Source organism: Dipteris shenzhenensis, chromosome 31 (genome assembly GCF_047967505.1).
Source record: "Dipteris shenzhenensis isolate YYH24624 ecotype China chromosome 31, Dip_SZ_1.0, whole genome shotgun sequence".
NCBI lineage: Eukaryota > Viridiplantae > Streptophyta > Polypodiopsida > Gleicheniales > Dipteridaceae > Dipteris > Dipteris shenzhenensis.
In genome coordinates this window covers 17,478,694-17,494,775 of record NC_141626.1, presented here as the reverse complement: position 1 = coordinate 17,494,775, position 16,082 = coordinate 17,478,694, and positions in this window count along the sequence as shown.

Sequence of the window (16,082 nt, the reverse complement as noted above, 5' to 3'; positions counted from 1 at the left end):
GAGCAGAGCTCTGAGTGCGATCATACAAATTGAGTATCAATAGAGAAATGGAGAAGATAAGCTTCAAACGCTAATTTATAGGTTTGACAAACTGTCCAACCGCATGTCTAACCCTAATCCTCGCATTTAACCTCAGATTAATGAGAGACTCTTATGTCTGGGGTTCACTCAGCACTCCGCCACCGCCCGAATGTTGCCCGATCTGCCACCCTCAGTTGCTACAGGCGGGTCCACACCACCCGCCCGCCCAACCCATCCACATTGAAAGGCAGGGTCGTAAGCTTACATGGTCCAATCAGCGTGACTATAGGCCCACACAAGGAAGAAAGGTAATCGCGTCCAGCTTCAGGAGGTCACCCAAGAGGATGGGCGTGCAAAAAAGACATGGTCCAATCAGAGTGACAGTCTCGGACATGGAAGAAAGGTAATGGCATCCAACTCAAGCACGTCCCCCAAGAGGATGGGCATGCAAAAAAGAAAGGTAAGATATCTTTGCTAGTGGTGTGAACAACCACACCCCATCTCTGTAGTTTCTTCTTCCACGGGCAGGCGAGCTGGTGTGAACCCAACCTAATTTATGAAAACAACCTATGATTGGTATACGAAGACAGCAAATGGTAGGCGGGTGGTATGAACCTAGCCTAAGGGCCTGTTCCCACGCAGAGCGATGCGATGCATGTATGAACATTTAAAACTAGGCAAGTGCAAGGGGAGTGGCTTGATGGCCACAACAATCTAGCCAAGGAAGACACTTGCTGGCGTAGCCCGACTAGACAGCCACAATGCCCTAGAAGGTTCCATTCATTTGGCCTTCCAAATGGTCAAATGGCCACAAGATCCCAAAGCAGCATCTGCACACAATATTTAAGCGTCTGCATAACGTGGGAGCAGGCCCTAAGGGGGGCTACACACCACCTAGTGCAAGGCTGTGTGCGGTTACATACATAGTGCCTCCATAGTGCCCATATGTGGATACAACAAAAAAAATTTTAAAAGAGCATAATTAGGTCGAGTACACACTGCTAAATGCCCACCCATGCCATTGAAGGGGCAGGTACAATGTGTTTATACACTAACTAGACATATGAAAATAAATAAAAGGAGTAGTGAATGCAAATCAAGTGACAACCACCAGGCTAGTTTAGGACACTAACAATATATTGCCGTTCTGTCGCGACATATATTGCTGTTAATTTTTTTTCAACCATGTTGGTTCACGACAATCACATAACTAGTGTTTGAGTCACAGTTGCATGATGTTCCAACCACTGGGCTGGTTTAGGACAATCACGTTAAGTCCAAGCCACAGCCTGATTTAGAAATGAAACAAGTAAACTATTTCAAAGCTCAATCACAAACAATCACCGGGCTGGTTTAGGTAGCCACTAACCTGCGTTTTATCAAGCATGTGTATGATGTGCTCATCAAACACCTTGCGTCCTGTTCGCCTTTAATAGATGTCCTTCCTATTTGGATCATGCCTTGACTAAGCTTTTCAGCTTTCCTGTCTCGCAACCTCTGTCTGCTCCTTTTACAAGCCATGGTGAGCTCCATGTTGCCATTGATGCCATGGCGACTATCAATGAACCACCAGAATAGACCCTCCAAAACAGAGAGAAGCTAGCTTGTGAGGCGAGCAAAGACTAGAAGACAACTTAGTTGAAAGATAACATGCCAAACCAAAGTTTGCGCAAGGTCACATTGAGTGTGGGTTGCAAGGCGGGGGCAGGTTGTAGGTACTTAATATTCTAAGATTCAATGGGCAGGAGGTGTGAAAATTTGAAATTCATGGGAGTAGTAAAATTTTTAGCCGTCGAGTTTCACCCTCTGGCGCTACACGTCAACTGAATTGGATATCGCAAACAAGTGCAATGTGGCTTAAAATGCCTCAAAACACAACTAGGCCAAAGGGCACACTATCAGGTTTGATGCTATGTTATTATGAAATGCAATGACCTTTGGCATGCTTATGAGCCATATAGCAAGCAAGTGCATGGAAAAAGAAACAATTCAAAATTGTAAATAGTGTTGGATTGATTAAAAGATATTTGCACATGCACAAATTGCATATTTTTAACTTCTTCCAAATCTAGATACCAATATCAATAACTATCAATGTTTTAAGACCACCATGTAGTAGTCCCACTAGTTTAGATTCCAAATTTTCAATTCCTTTTGGTTTTCAACAAATTAAAAAAAGTTATGGAGCGTGCCCTCAAATGGGTGTGCATAACTTTAGCACAACATTGGAGGCCCATTAACCCATACCTAATGTTCTCATTTAGGTTTGTCCTTGGGTTGTGGAGAAGCTCATGTAGTGTACTTTTGAATGATTACTTGGTCGAATGTATGTGCAGAACAAAATTTTGATGTTTTTGAACAAATTGCTATATCCTATACTCTTCAGGATGCATGCTTCACATGCAACATAGCACTTGTAATGCTTTAATGGTCTTATTCCATAATTTTTTGGTTTGATGTTCAAGTTTGGAATGTGTACTACAACTTGAAGATAAATTTTGCCTAATTCCATTGAGCAATGTAGAAGTTATGGGCCATGCAAGATACCTATTTATAGAAAAATAACTAAACCTCACCAAAAATGCCTACACCTAAGCAAACAATGACCCTCTCTCCCTCACTCAGCTCAACTGCCCCTCTCTCCCCCCCCCACCCCCCATATAGTCACTCTAGAGCCTTCAATGTTCCAGAACGATGGTTCTGGAACCACCGCCACCAGCACTAGTTTATTGGCCTTAATTTTTTGCCATCAACCTTAGGTTAATTGCACTTTTAGCCGTCCAATCCTACTTGTGCTAATACAAATGTCCTAATAATGTTCATCGTGGGTGCCTACTCAAGTGTTCTTCTAATTGTGCAATCGATACCTATCAACAATATTTCATCAGTAATACTTTTATGGTTTCAATGAACACATGACAAGCCTATTAAGCATTTCCACTTCGAATGCATTCCTTTTCTTTCTCACAACTTTTTTTATTCAGATGGGATGCGCCACAAGTATTCTAGTTAGAATACATTTGATTGGTTATACATACATACATACATACATACATACATACATACATACATATATATATATATATATATATATATATATATATATATATATACATATATACATATATATATGTATATACATATATGTATGTATACATATATATACATGTATACATACATACATACATATATATATATATATATATATAAACATTTCATCAATAATGCTTTGATGTTTCAATGAACACATGACAAGCCTAGGCATTCCCACTTCGAATCCATTCCTTTTCTTATGCAACTTTCCCAATTTGAAAGCAACAAGTTCAACTTTTCTTAATTGTATTTCCACTTTTTTTAATTAATTAATTTTCCACGCAAAAAAAAAACTTTCCCAATTTGGATGGGATTCGCCACAAGTATACTTGTTAGAATAAATTTGCTTGGGCTTTTATATATGTATGTATGTATGTATGAATTAATTAATTATATACATGTATATGTGTGTATGTATGTATGTATGCATGCGTGTATATATGTATGTATGGATGTATACATATGTGTGTGTGTGTGTGTGTACTTATGTTCTTATATATCTCTATCCTATCTATTAACCACTGACAAAAAAAACCACAGATGGGTTTTGGCAATTCGGTAGTTTGGAGGAGAAGAGATTAGGAAATACTCCCACGTGCCACCTTGGACTCTTGGAATATCACTATCTCTTGGATTACGACCCTTGGACTCTTGGATTCATGAACTACCACAAGCTCTTGCACTACCACCCTTAGGACTCTTAGCATCACGAGCTTTTGGATTAACACACTTGGACTCTTAAACTACCATGGGCTCTTGGATTTCCACCCTTGGACTCTTAGACTACCATGGGCTCTTGGACTTTCACTCAATTTCCACCCTTGGACTCTCGAACTACCATCAACTCTTGGACTACCACAATATTGCACAGGTCCCCTACTTGGTGTGTCCATGCATGTGCGTGTGTATACACACACATACATATGTGCGTACATACATACATACATACACACATACATACATACATGCATACATCATATATATATATATATATATAGAGAGAGAGAGAGAGAGAGAGAGAGAGTGGTTGAAATTACTGTTTCTTAGTAATTAAATTAGTTAAATTTAATTTCCTACCGTTCGAGTCATATACGACTTAATTTCTAGACCGTTTGTTAACATGATTGTCCTAAACCAGCCTGATGCTGGTTCAAGAAAAACAGCAGTTTACTGATTGAAATTGTGGTTGAATAGAAATAAAGAAATCAAAAGCAATATATTAGTATTATCTAATTGTCAAATTCAAAAATGAAAAGCAATATATATTGTCAAATTCAAAAATGAAAAGCAATATATATTGTCAAATTCAAAAATGAAAAGCAATATATATTCAAATTCAAAAATGAAAAGCAATATATTGTTATTTTCTAATTGTGAAATTTTGAAATGAAAAGCAATATACTTGTTATTGTCTACTATGTGAAGTTGTGATTGTCAGGCTAAACCAGGCCGATAAAATTTCCTATTTTTTGGGTCATATACCACTTAATTTTCTAGACCGGGATGGCTTGGACTTAATGTGATTGTCCTCAACCAGCCCGGTGGTAGTTCAAGTCAAACAGCAGTTATTGATTGAAATTGTGGTTGAGCTGAAATAAAGAAATGAAATGCAATATATTGGTATTGTCTAATTTTGAAATTCAAAAATGAAAAGCAATATATTATTATTTTTTAATTGTGAAATTCATTAATGAAAAGCAATATACTTGTTATTGTCTAATATGTGAAGTTGTGACCGTTAGGCTAAACCAACCATGTAGTTGAAATTGTGACTGTCCTAAACCAGCCCGATGGTGGTCGAAATTGTGATTGTGTTCTAACCAAGGCCAATGGGTAAACTTGTGATTGTCCTAAACCAACCTGGTAGTTGAAATTGTGACTATCCTAAACCACCGAGGTGGTTGAAATTGTTTTCTTTTGCTAGTACCTTGATTAGTTTAATTATTAGATTCATTATGTGTGATTGTATTAAACCAGCCCGGGGGTTGAAATTGTTTTGTTTTCCCATAAGTTGATTAGTGTAATTATACCACAATTTTGCATGTATTGTGTTTTGTTTTGTTTTTCTCATAAAAGTGCAAAAATTAGGTAGAGGAGCTTTGAGCATTGTAAGCCCTGGTATGTCAGGAAACTCAAGGACATGAATGTTTGTTGTTGCAAAACACACATAGACTTTGACCTGGCCCAACAAGCTATGAATGACTTGAGATCTGGTCGTGTTGGAGCATTGCTCCATGGGGATCAATGCCCATGTCTCCCCGATGAATGCGTAGTCGGTAGGCCACTTGGATCCTCATCATGTGTTGCAAGGGAGACTAGGTTTTGTAGCCTAAGGTCTCAGTGGTTTGTCCAAAGGGAGACCGTGAGTGGCACCGCATTGAATGCATTCGTGAAACATGCAAGCATTGTAGTAAGAAGCTGAAGAAGAGGAAATTTCATGTTTGTCCAAATGAAATGAGGAAAGATAACCCTGTTGCTCTAAAATGGAGGAGATTTGAAAATGTCAATGTTGAAGGATCTGATAAAAAGAGATGGCTACTATTATATAAGAGCACTCAGCTGAGGGAGCTTATAGGTCACTTGGTTCAATCCATCCCAAAGTACGTGCTTCACAATTTCACGGCCTGCTAGTAGGATAAGCAATTGAGGACATGCCCTGCCAAATTTCCCCATGACACTATTGTCTTTGTCATAGATTTTGCAAACAATTATTCATTTTAAGAACAAGATGAGATATAAAGCACTCAATGGTACAAAAAGCAAATAACAATTCTTGTGCATATCACGTACATTCATTTGCTTGATTCTTCTACAACGACTGATGCCAATCTATTTGTTGCCTCACAAGCATCCAGGTCAGTGCAACGCACATACCATTTCTACATTTCAAATGATAGGGAACATGACACCATGCTTTTCTACTACATTGGGAATGGCTGGGGAAAAAATATCCCCATGTAGAAAATATAAAACAACATTGGGTGTGGTGAGATGGTGCTGCCTCTCAATTCAAAATCAGCCCGTGGATTCTATCTTGTCTCAACGTTCAAATCCCTAACCGGTCTAAACATGATGTGGAGTTTCTTTGGGTCTAGCCAAGATAAGGGTGAACATGATGGATGTGGTGTTGCTATTAAGTGAACTCTGTTTACACACCAATTAACATGCCCTCAAAAAAAGTTCAATGATGCCCATGATGCTGTAACATGGCTTACAGCCAACCTATCCACAGGCGTGCGTTCAACATACAGTAAACAAAGACTTAAGAATAGTGTAGTGCGCGGAGTGTTCCATGAAGTGAAAGTGGATGAAGTGCAATGGAGAAGCCGACGCAATTGCAAGAAAATTAAAGGAGTTCATAGTTTGCACATCATATCAGGCTTTTCAAACAGCCATCTGATCAAAACAAGAAAACTTTCTTGTTTCTACAGTGTGCGCATCATAGGGGATCATGACAATTGTGAGAACATTGCAACTGTGAAGACATGGGAATGTGTTCAAGTTTTCCCTCTACGTTCAGATGGAGTGACAAACAATGGAAGGTTCTACAAAGAAGTTTTGTGGTTTGAGGTGGCAAAACGGGAGCGGATCATAAGAGGACAAAGGATCTAGTAGAAGCAATTTACTAAACACAAAGTAGATTTGGCCAAGAAGATTGAGCAAGGGCACAATTTGGATCACACTTAGGTCGCTTTCAAGTCCGAAAATAGGGATGTGGAGTACATAATGATGTAGTTGCAGTGGAGTTAGAGAGAACACTAACTGCCTCATCGTCCTCCCTTTTTGTTTAAACTTTAGCTACCTTTTCATCACACTTATCCCCCTCCCCTAATTTTCATTAATTTTTCCTATTTTCTTTTCCTCTCTCATTTTTTCCTATTTCCTTCCTCAATTTAATATTTTGGGCTACCCCTTAAAAACCCCATTATTCCTGTTAAAAACATATATATTTAATTTTTATATCGTATTTTTCCCTGTATTTTAAATGTGCAAATTCCAATTTTTAAAAATTTAAAATTTACCTTTTTTCTGCCCTTTTTCCCTTTTAAACATATTCCTTATTTACACTTCCTTCGTTACAAAATTTTTTCCCCTAAATAAAAAACCTTTTTTTTCTATTTTACCATTTAATTTTACTACGCTTTGTTAACAAGTCTCCTAAATATATATTTGCTCCTTAAAAAATTTCCACTCTCTCTCTTCAAGATTTGCCTATCTTCCTAATTTCTTATAATTATTGTACGAAATAAATAAAACTATTCCTAACCCCCTTTAATTAAAACTCCCTAAACCTATTTACTACAAATAAGCTCTCCGCTAAGCTACTCATTTACCAAACCTAAACCTAGGTCCCCATTCCCCCGACTCATGATTTCCTGACCCCTCCCTTCCCCGACCTCTTGGCCTATAAAAGACTGCCAGGTCCTCCCGTTCTCTCCCAACCTCCCGGTCTCTGTCTATACGCTGCCGTACTTCCCCGTGCCTTATTATCTCCCCACTACATGGAATCCCGTTGCCGTCTGCCTCCGCCCAGTTTAACTGCGCCCTTGCTCTATGACTGCCTCTGTCTGCTTCCGTGCGCCGTCAGACCGCGCCTAAACGTCAAAAGTACCTACAAACTCTAAGCTACACTCTCGAGTCCCGCTGTCACCCGCTGTGCCGCTGTGACCTCTATGGCGCCGACCTCCAGGCTTCCTGAAGCCTCGACTGCTGCGCTGCAGCCTGATCCCGTCAGTACTCTTTGCGCCGTCACGGTACACCTCTACCTCCTGCGAGAGTGTCTACATCGACTTCTTACCGCCACCCAAACCGTCGACTGTCGATGCACTCGTCGGAGTCATATCTCTCAGGTCCTTAAAAATCTTTGTACCTTTCAATAAAAAACCCCCCCTCCCCCCTTTTTTTTGTTTTATTTATTTATTTAAACTTTTTGTTTTATTCATTTATTTAAACTCTTTCCCCTTTTTAATTTTCTCTGTTTATTCCCTTTTAGGTATTTATTTCTTTTTTTCCCGCTTGTTTCCCCCCCACCCCCTCCCTCCTCTTCTAAATCCTTATTTTGCCTATTTGCTCACAAAAAAAAAAATTTCCCTTTAAAACCAACCATTATAGTGAAATTACCTTACTATTCTTAATTCTAACCCTTTCTTTACCTTAAAATTTTCATTACCCGCCCATCCTTATCTCAGTTATTTAATACTCTAGTTTACTCACAACCCCCCCTCTTATCCATCTATACGCTTCTCTCTCTCTCTCTCTCTCTCTCTCTCTCTCTCTCTCTCTCTCTCCCTCCCTCCCCTCTCCCCCTCTCTCTCCCTCCCTCCCCCTCTCCCTCCCTCCCTCTCTCACAAACCCCCCTCTTATCCATCTATACGCCTCTCTCTCTCTCTCTCTCTCTCTCTCTCTCCCTCCCTCCCCCTCTCCCTCCCTCCTCTCTCTCTCTCTCTCTCTCTCTCTCTCTCTCTCTCTCTCTCTCTCTCTCTCTCTCTCTCTCTCTCTCTCTCTCCCCTTTTTCTAATTATCCCCTCTTTCTTATCCTCCCCCAAACGCCCTCTCTCGTTCTCATCCTCCTCTCTCCCTAAAATACCCCTCTATCACTCCTTCCCATTGCTTTAGTTAAAAAGGCCTTCTCCCCTTAATTTGGTTAGCCCTTCTCGCTTATTTTAAACTCTTAGTTAGGTTCTTTTTACATCCTTCACCCCTCGTTTCTTTACTTTTGAGTGAGCTTTATTAAACTTCAAAATCCTTTCTCTTCCACTCAACCCAATCCACACCTGGAATAACCCATCTTTTACACTCAATATTTTACTTTGTGCTGGTTAAGTTTATGGTTAAGATTCTAATTTATTGTGACCTCGATAACAAGGGAGGAGTGTCCACGACACCTGTCTTTTCAATTAAAGTTAAGTTGGTTCTTACCATGTTTTCTTGTTGGATGGTGGCAGGTATGCAGATTCGCCTCTTCAATAAATAAGGTGCTTGTTAGGAATGCACTGGTGTTATTATTTTTTACACTTCTGTACCAACTTTTGGTTTTATGAACAACCATGTAATAAATAATTTTTTATCCACCCTTATCTGAGCTTCGTGTGTCGTGTTGTTAAAAGGTTTTTTATTTTAAACACACATACACACACACAGAAAGAAAGAAAGTTTATTAAAGTCTTTGGAAGATTGATGGGTCTATGAGACTGAGAGAAACCAGATATAAACAAGTTGAAAGGCTGGAGCTACTAAACGAGCATCGACACCCATACTGCATGCTACATGCTACATAGTCATAAGAACCTCAATATAGAGTAATAAGTGTCAATATCAATATGACCCTCCCCATCACCACTATCATCATATATCATCAAAGTACAAAGTAGAATTCAATGCAATATCATGAAGGACCCAACACTCAATGGGACAGTGGTAGCATAAAGTCAGAGATAGAGTGCTGTCAACTATTTGTGGGCACCATTCGGTGTAGTCTCTTGGTAGAGGAACTGCATCAGACCAGGGCTACAGTGACCCAAGAGAGTCGTACCCCAATGCAGAACATGGAAGGGATGTCTCCAAGTGTAATTTGCACGTCCATCCTCTGTCAGGTATGTCGTGTCATTGGCTTCGGGTCTCACATGTGTCGGGGACCTGTGTGGTGATAACCTATGCAGTCTAGCTAGAAAAACCCTGTGATCATGCTCTGAGATGAGTCTGCTAGTGTGCCTTGTGCCTCATGGATGAAGGCGGCCAAATATCTCTGGTTTGGAAAGGTGAGGAAGTGGGAGAGTAGCATGAAGCTCTCTTCTTTTCCAAGAGTGGTGCCTTGTGTTTCTCTTGTCTCTTGCCTATGTGAATGCCTCTCATCCCCATTTAACTTTGGTGCCTCTTTCTTTCCATCCCCTCTCCCCTCTCCCTCTCCTCTCTCTCTCCCTCTCCCCTCTCCCCTCTCTCTCCCTCTCCCCTCTCCTCTCCGTTCTCCCCTTTCTTCTCCTAAGAATTCACATTGCAAAACTCTAGAAGCCCATGTGTGTGACACTTATGGCCCGTACATGCTTGCATTGCTCCCACAAGGAGTAGCATGGAGTAGGAGGCTCCATCAGCATTCCTCCAAGATCCCCACAACACATGAGTCACCATTAGACTACACAGAAAAGACCTCATGCAAGCTAGATGCTTGTTTGCAACCTTTACCTTTTGTTGCAACTCTCGAAGCAAAAGTGCGAATAGAAATGGGCAAGGAATAGGAAAAGACCTCATCCAAGTTAGACGCTCATTTGCAAGCTATGGCTATACCTAGAAGAGGAGAAACAAAGACCTCCACCTTAAGCAGACCGGTGTAACCTAATTACAACAAGGTGAGAGGTCGGGCACTGATGATGAGACGAAGTTGTGAAGACCGCTTATTGTAGATGTTTTTCTAACTGCAAACTTGCACTCTATTGTGATGAGGGGTACATTTGGGTAAAATTACATTATTCTATTCTGATAATGGATTTGAATTGAGCTCCTTTGTTTACTAATCAAAGGAATATTAATGAGCATTTTTCACAGTAGTTATGCAAGGATGCAAGCTCCCAGTAGCATCAATTTATGCTTGATGTCATTCAAGAGACTAATCATGTAGTGTTGCCTGATGTGAATTTCTTAATCCATGTAGACTCATTTGAAGCATTTGATCAGATTGACATACTTTGTAAACCAACACTTTATAAGAGCCGATACAAGGATGATGATGCAAAAAAGTTCATGCTCTCTTGAAAGAAAAGATGTAGATTTGAGCCGATTAATGGGAACAATTTCTATGAAGCATGCAAAATTGCTTGATGAAGCTAGGAAAAGGAGCCCTCCATCTAAGAAAGTACACAAAGTTGCTTGATGAACATTTCTATGAAGCATGCAAAATTTCTTGATGAACTTAGGAAAAGGGGTTAACTCTTTCAAAGGTCTCATCAAAGCAAGGGAGTTATGGGCACCACAAATTTCAGGTCCACTATAGAGTTTCTGGGAATGCAGACTCACATTTACAGATGCTTGATAGGTGTGGTGAATGATTTTCAACCAAGACCCCAAGATGTAAAGAGAGCCATTATCAGATGCAGGGGTTATGCATACATTTTGTTGCTAATGAACAAATCTTGGAATGTATTGTGGATGTATGCATTGCATACAAGTTTGGTAAGATATCATTTGAGACACCTGAACATGACGTAAGTAAGAGAAAAAAAAACATAAGGGCTATGTCTATTATATGGTGCACGCCATTGATATTCTGTACTGAAAAGATAGGAAAGGTGGTATGTTAGAAGTTATTAAGTAGTTAATGCTTTCCTGGAAATAAGGAAAAGTAGGGTATCGTTGATGAAATAGTGAATATTGGATTGAGGATATAAAGCGGGGAAAATTAAAAAACATGCAGGTAAGAGTCGGGCCATGAAGTGGATGAAATCTTGGGATAGTAATCTACAACAAAAAAGGATGTTCTAGCAAAAATGTATGTCTATATGGAGTTGATGAATGCAGAGGTAAAGTCAAAAGCCCTAAATTTTGAGTTCTCCAATGATATTGTCTTATTAGAGGATGCTTTCATATCAAGATTTGAGTTCTTCAATTGTCCATTAATTGCTTCCACCATATGTGAAAAGGGATTGAGTGGATGCTCCTTGAATGATAGACTTTGTCCAAAGTTTACCATGGTGATAGTAGAGATTGTGTTGTAAATGGAAATAAGAGATTGGTAAGAGAGAATTTTGGCAAAGTAAGGGCTTATGTTTTCTGAATGAGTAGCGAAAACTTCCATCTTTGCCACTTATAGCATTTATATAGAATAAAGATAATAACATAGCTAATCATAATGTGGGGAGGGAGGAAGATCCATGCAAGGTCCTTATCCTGTCAGTAGGAATTTAGGGTCAAAATTGGCTTTAGATTTCTTGCAAAAGAAACATGATTCACATGCCTTACCAACAAATTCAAGTCATGGAATACCTACTACCATGTTTTGATTTTTAAATTGTGTCAAACTTTGAGAGTCTTGTGGGTGAATAATTTGCTTAGATGTCATATTAGATTTGTTGGAGTTTGATGCTAGAATTTTGGAAAGTAATTCATCATTCTTTCACCAATTTTCCAATGATTTGGCATGCCTTGATGGTCTTTGATCTTCCATTGATCACCACTAAAGATAACTTTGTAACTTTGATCATACAATTAATATTCCTTTACAACTCTTCTCTTACAAGATATTCTTGCCAAGTTGTGGAACATGAATCACCTCATATATCAATTATTTCTTTGAATAGAATATGATGTATCATTGGCAATATAGATCACATTGTTAGATACTTCTGATGGTTTCATTTTGTGAAGAATTATTTAAGTTGTGTCATACAGGATGATAATTTTTTGTCATGATACCATGAGCCTCAACTTTAAACATTCCTTAACATGATAATGACACTCACATGAAGTACTTGCTTCTTGAATCAAATGTTGTTTCTTTCATGCCTTCAATTACATATAGAAGCTTTTCCTATTTTTTTGGGCATAGAATTTATTTTTATTGTGCTTATGTGAAACATTAACTGTAGTCTCATCCAACTCAAAAGAAACCTGGCTAATAGTAGATCCATGGTTGACATCATTTGGCTCTTGCAATTGCCAACTACAATAGTCAAACTAATAGATGATGCTAGTCTCTCTAAGCCTTTGAGCCTCATTTCAATGACTTTATGAAGAGCTATCCCCTTCATTTGAATTTAGATGGTATTAGTAGTAGATCAAGAATGATTGCTTGGCTCATCAATCCATGTTGAGAAATGACAAAAATGGGATACTTCAAGTGGCAAAGCATAAATTCACACTCTTTGGATTTAAATAAAGAGAGTATTGAGCAAGCAGACAAAAGACTTGATGTAGATGATCCAAGCGTTCATCGTATGTCTTTAAGTGAATGAATATGTCATCCATATGAATAATGACAAAGTTATCCAATAAAGGCGTGAAGACATTCATGGACCTCATGAATGTTGTTGGACCATTGTTCACTCCAAAATGGAGAACTGTCCATTCATAAAGTCCTTGTCTAGTTTTGAAAGTCTTGCTCGACCAAAATGCACTTTTGAGTTGCAAGCTTTGCTTGGCCCATTGCCATAGAAAGCACATCAAGGAATTTGTAGAGATTCTCTATTGCTTGTTCTATCTCACAAAGGCAAAGGCAACCATTATTTGGGGCCCTACTCAAAACCAAGTCATGTTGTCCATTCTCAAAAGAAAATTGACTTATCCTCTATTCCTTAGCTTTCCTAATTGTAGCAAAGTTTTTGAGGTTGAAGCCGATGTAAGCACTTATTCCATTGAGGATATTATTTCTTAAAGTCCATCTAATGGCTTATTTCAATTCAATACATTTTGATGCTACTTTGAACTATCCTACATATGAAAAAGAGATCGATGCATAGTTTCATATGCTACTTGAATTATCCTACATATGACAAAGAGGTCTATGCATAATTTCATGTACTTAAGAATTGGAGACACTATCTGCTGGTATAGAAATCATATTCCACACTAACCATCAACCTTTGCAATATCTAAACACCCAAAATTCCCTTGACAACTTGAGGCATGCCAAGTGGACCACCTATATGTAGCAATTCCACCTCATTATCAATTACAAACAAGGCTATCAAAGTAGATAGGTAGATTGCTTGTCCAAGTCTTGTATTCATGCCATATTTTTTGTTTTTGGTTTGCAAATGAGTGCCCATCAAGTCTACCTCCAAGCAATGTGATGTAGTCCATGTATCCCACCTCTTCTTCAAGCATGTGTGTGTACATTTTGGGCTGCCTACTTCCATTGTCTCTCATAAGGACTCCGAATTCCTCTCTACGTTTTTGACCACTTTGTGGAAATCCATGGACACCCAACTCAAGCATTCTATAGCTTGGCATTCACCCACTGATGGACAAATTGAGGTGGTAAAATAGACTATTAGTTTAGCTCATTAGACTTTATTGAGGTGGTAAATAGAGGCGGTAAATAGAGTATTGGTTCAACCCATTAGACCTTATTGCTAGCATGCTGCATAAGCTTAAAACTTGGGATGCTTACCATGGCTACATGCATCATCCCTATAATAGAGTCCCTTATTCTTCCACTAGGAAAAGCACATTTGAGCTATGTCATGGTTTTCAACAACCCTTGCCCATAGGTTTGGCATTGCAAGCCCATCACTTCAAAGCTTCCTCATTTAGCTTTCTCCAAGCATTCACAATATCTATATTAGCTTGTACATCATATTGTGGAGCAGAATCAAACAAAGTTCAAGCATCATGCTGATAAACATACACAATCTATCCCTTTGAAGAAGGAGACATGGTGTACTTGCATTCACCGAAGGAAAGGTTAAAGAAATGTCCACATGAAAATATCCAGCCCCTTAATATGGATCTTTCAGAATACTCATGCGAGTTCATGACAATTCCTTCCTTCTTGATTTGCCCCTTGGCTTCTTTCTCCATCTAGTCTTTAATGTAAAAATTGAAGCCATACTATCCTCGATTTCTTTGATGATTTGGCTCCCATTCAACAATGACTGATTGTAAACTAGATTAGTTGTAAGGAATCAATATATATATATATATATTGAACTTTCACACTCTCTCTCTCACACACACACACACACACACACACACACTTCCTATTCATTTCCCCCTTTACATTTACTTTACTTTTTTTCTCCCCCCCCCTTCCCCCCCTTTTTTTAATCTTTAATGTTCCCCTTAATATTTTCCCTTAATTTCTTTAATTCACTATTCTTATCTCACCTCTCTTCCCTCCTCCCTTTATATTCCTTGGTTTCCTTTTTATTTCCTTTTTTACTCCCCTCATTTCCCTTTCCTTTTAAAATTTGATTAAAAAAATTTCCCCCCCTTTTTTTCTATTTTTCTCCTATTTTTCTAATATTTTTTCTCCCTAATTTCCTTTTTATTAATTAAAACTCTCCCTTTTTATTTAATTTTCCTTGGCTTTTTCTACTCTCTTTGATTTAATTTCCACCTAGTTGAAAAACTCCTAAACTATTCCTAACCCCCTTTAGTCTAAAGTCCCTAAACTCAACTAAACTATCCATTAACTACCCCTCAAATGATCCCTCAAAAATTTCCTCATTTTCCCCCTAATTTCCTCTCTTTAGAAACTCTTTGTTTTTTATCTCCCATTTCATATTCAATTTGTTTTCGTAAAATTCCTCTATTCATTTTCAATTACCCAACCCCCCCTCCCCCACGCGCCCCTTAAACTACATGATTTTGTTTTTCACCCCCCAATGCTCTCTAACTCCTAGCCTTCCCACTTTTTGCATGCCTCCCTAAATCCCTAAATCCCTTGTACTTCCCACCTTCCCGAAACTCCCGACTATCCCGCTACCTGACTACTCTCACCTCCCTATTTAAAGGCCTACTTCCCTTCATACACTACCATCTGCAATTCCTCTAGCCTAGCTCTGCCCAGCAGCCCTCAATCATCAGTGTGCACTGACATAGCTCTATTGCGCTGCCCCGCCCTAGGGAAAATTTTATTGTGAGCTTTTTAATGCGAGCTTTTTTTGAAATTTATCAAAGTTTGCAAGCTTTTTTATGGTCCCATAAAAAAAGACCTACTAATCAAAAAATAACAAAGTAATTACTTATCCTATATCTATGGATTTATCCTAGGAAATACCAAAGCAATTAGCAATTCTATGGACTAAAGAAGACAAAGCTATTAATCCAAGTAATTTATATTGCAAGTCAGTAACAAATGATATCATATATAAAAATGAGCCATCACAATACCAGCAAATATGTATTATGCATTCAAGTCTATGGATTGTTGCTAAGGCAACAAAGGTTTAATGAAACTTCAAGTAAGCATATGCCAATTTTCATGTAGTTCTATTATTTGAAAAGGCCAAAGCAATTAGTAAAATGTTCCACATTAA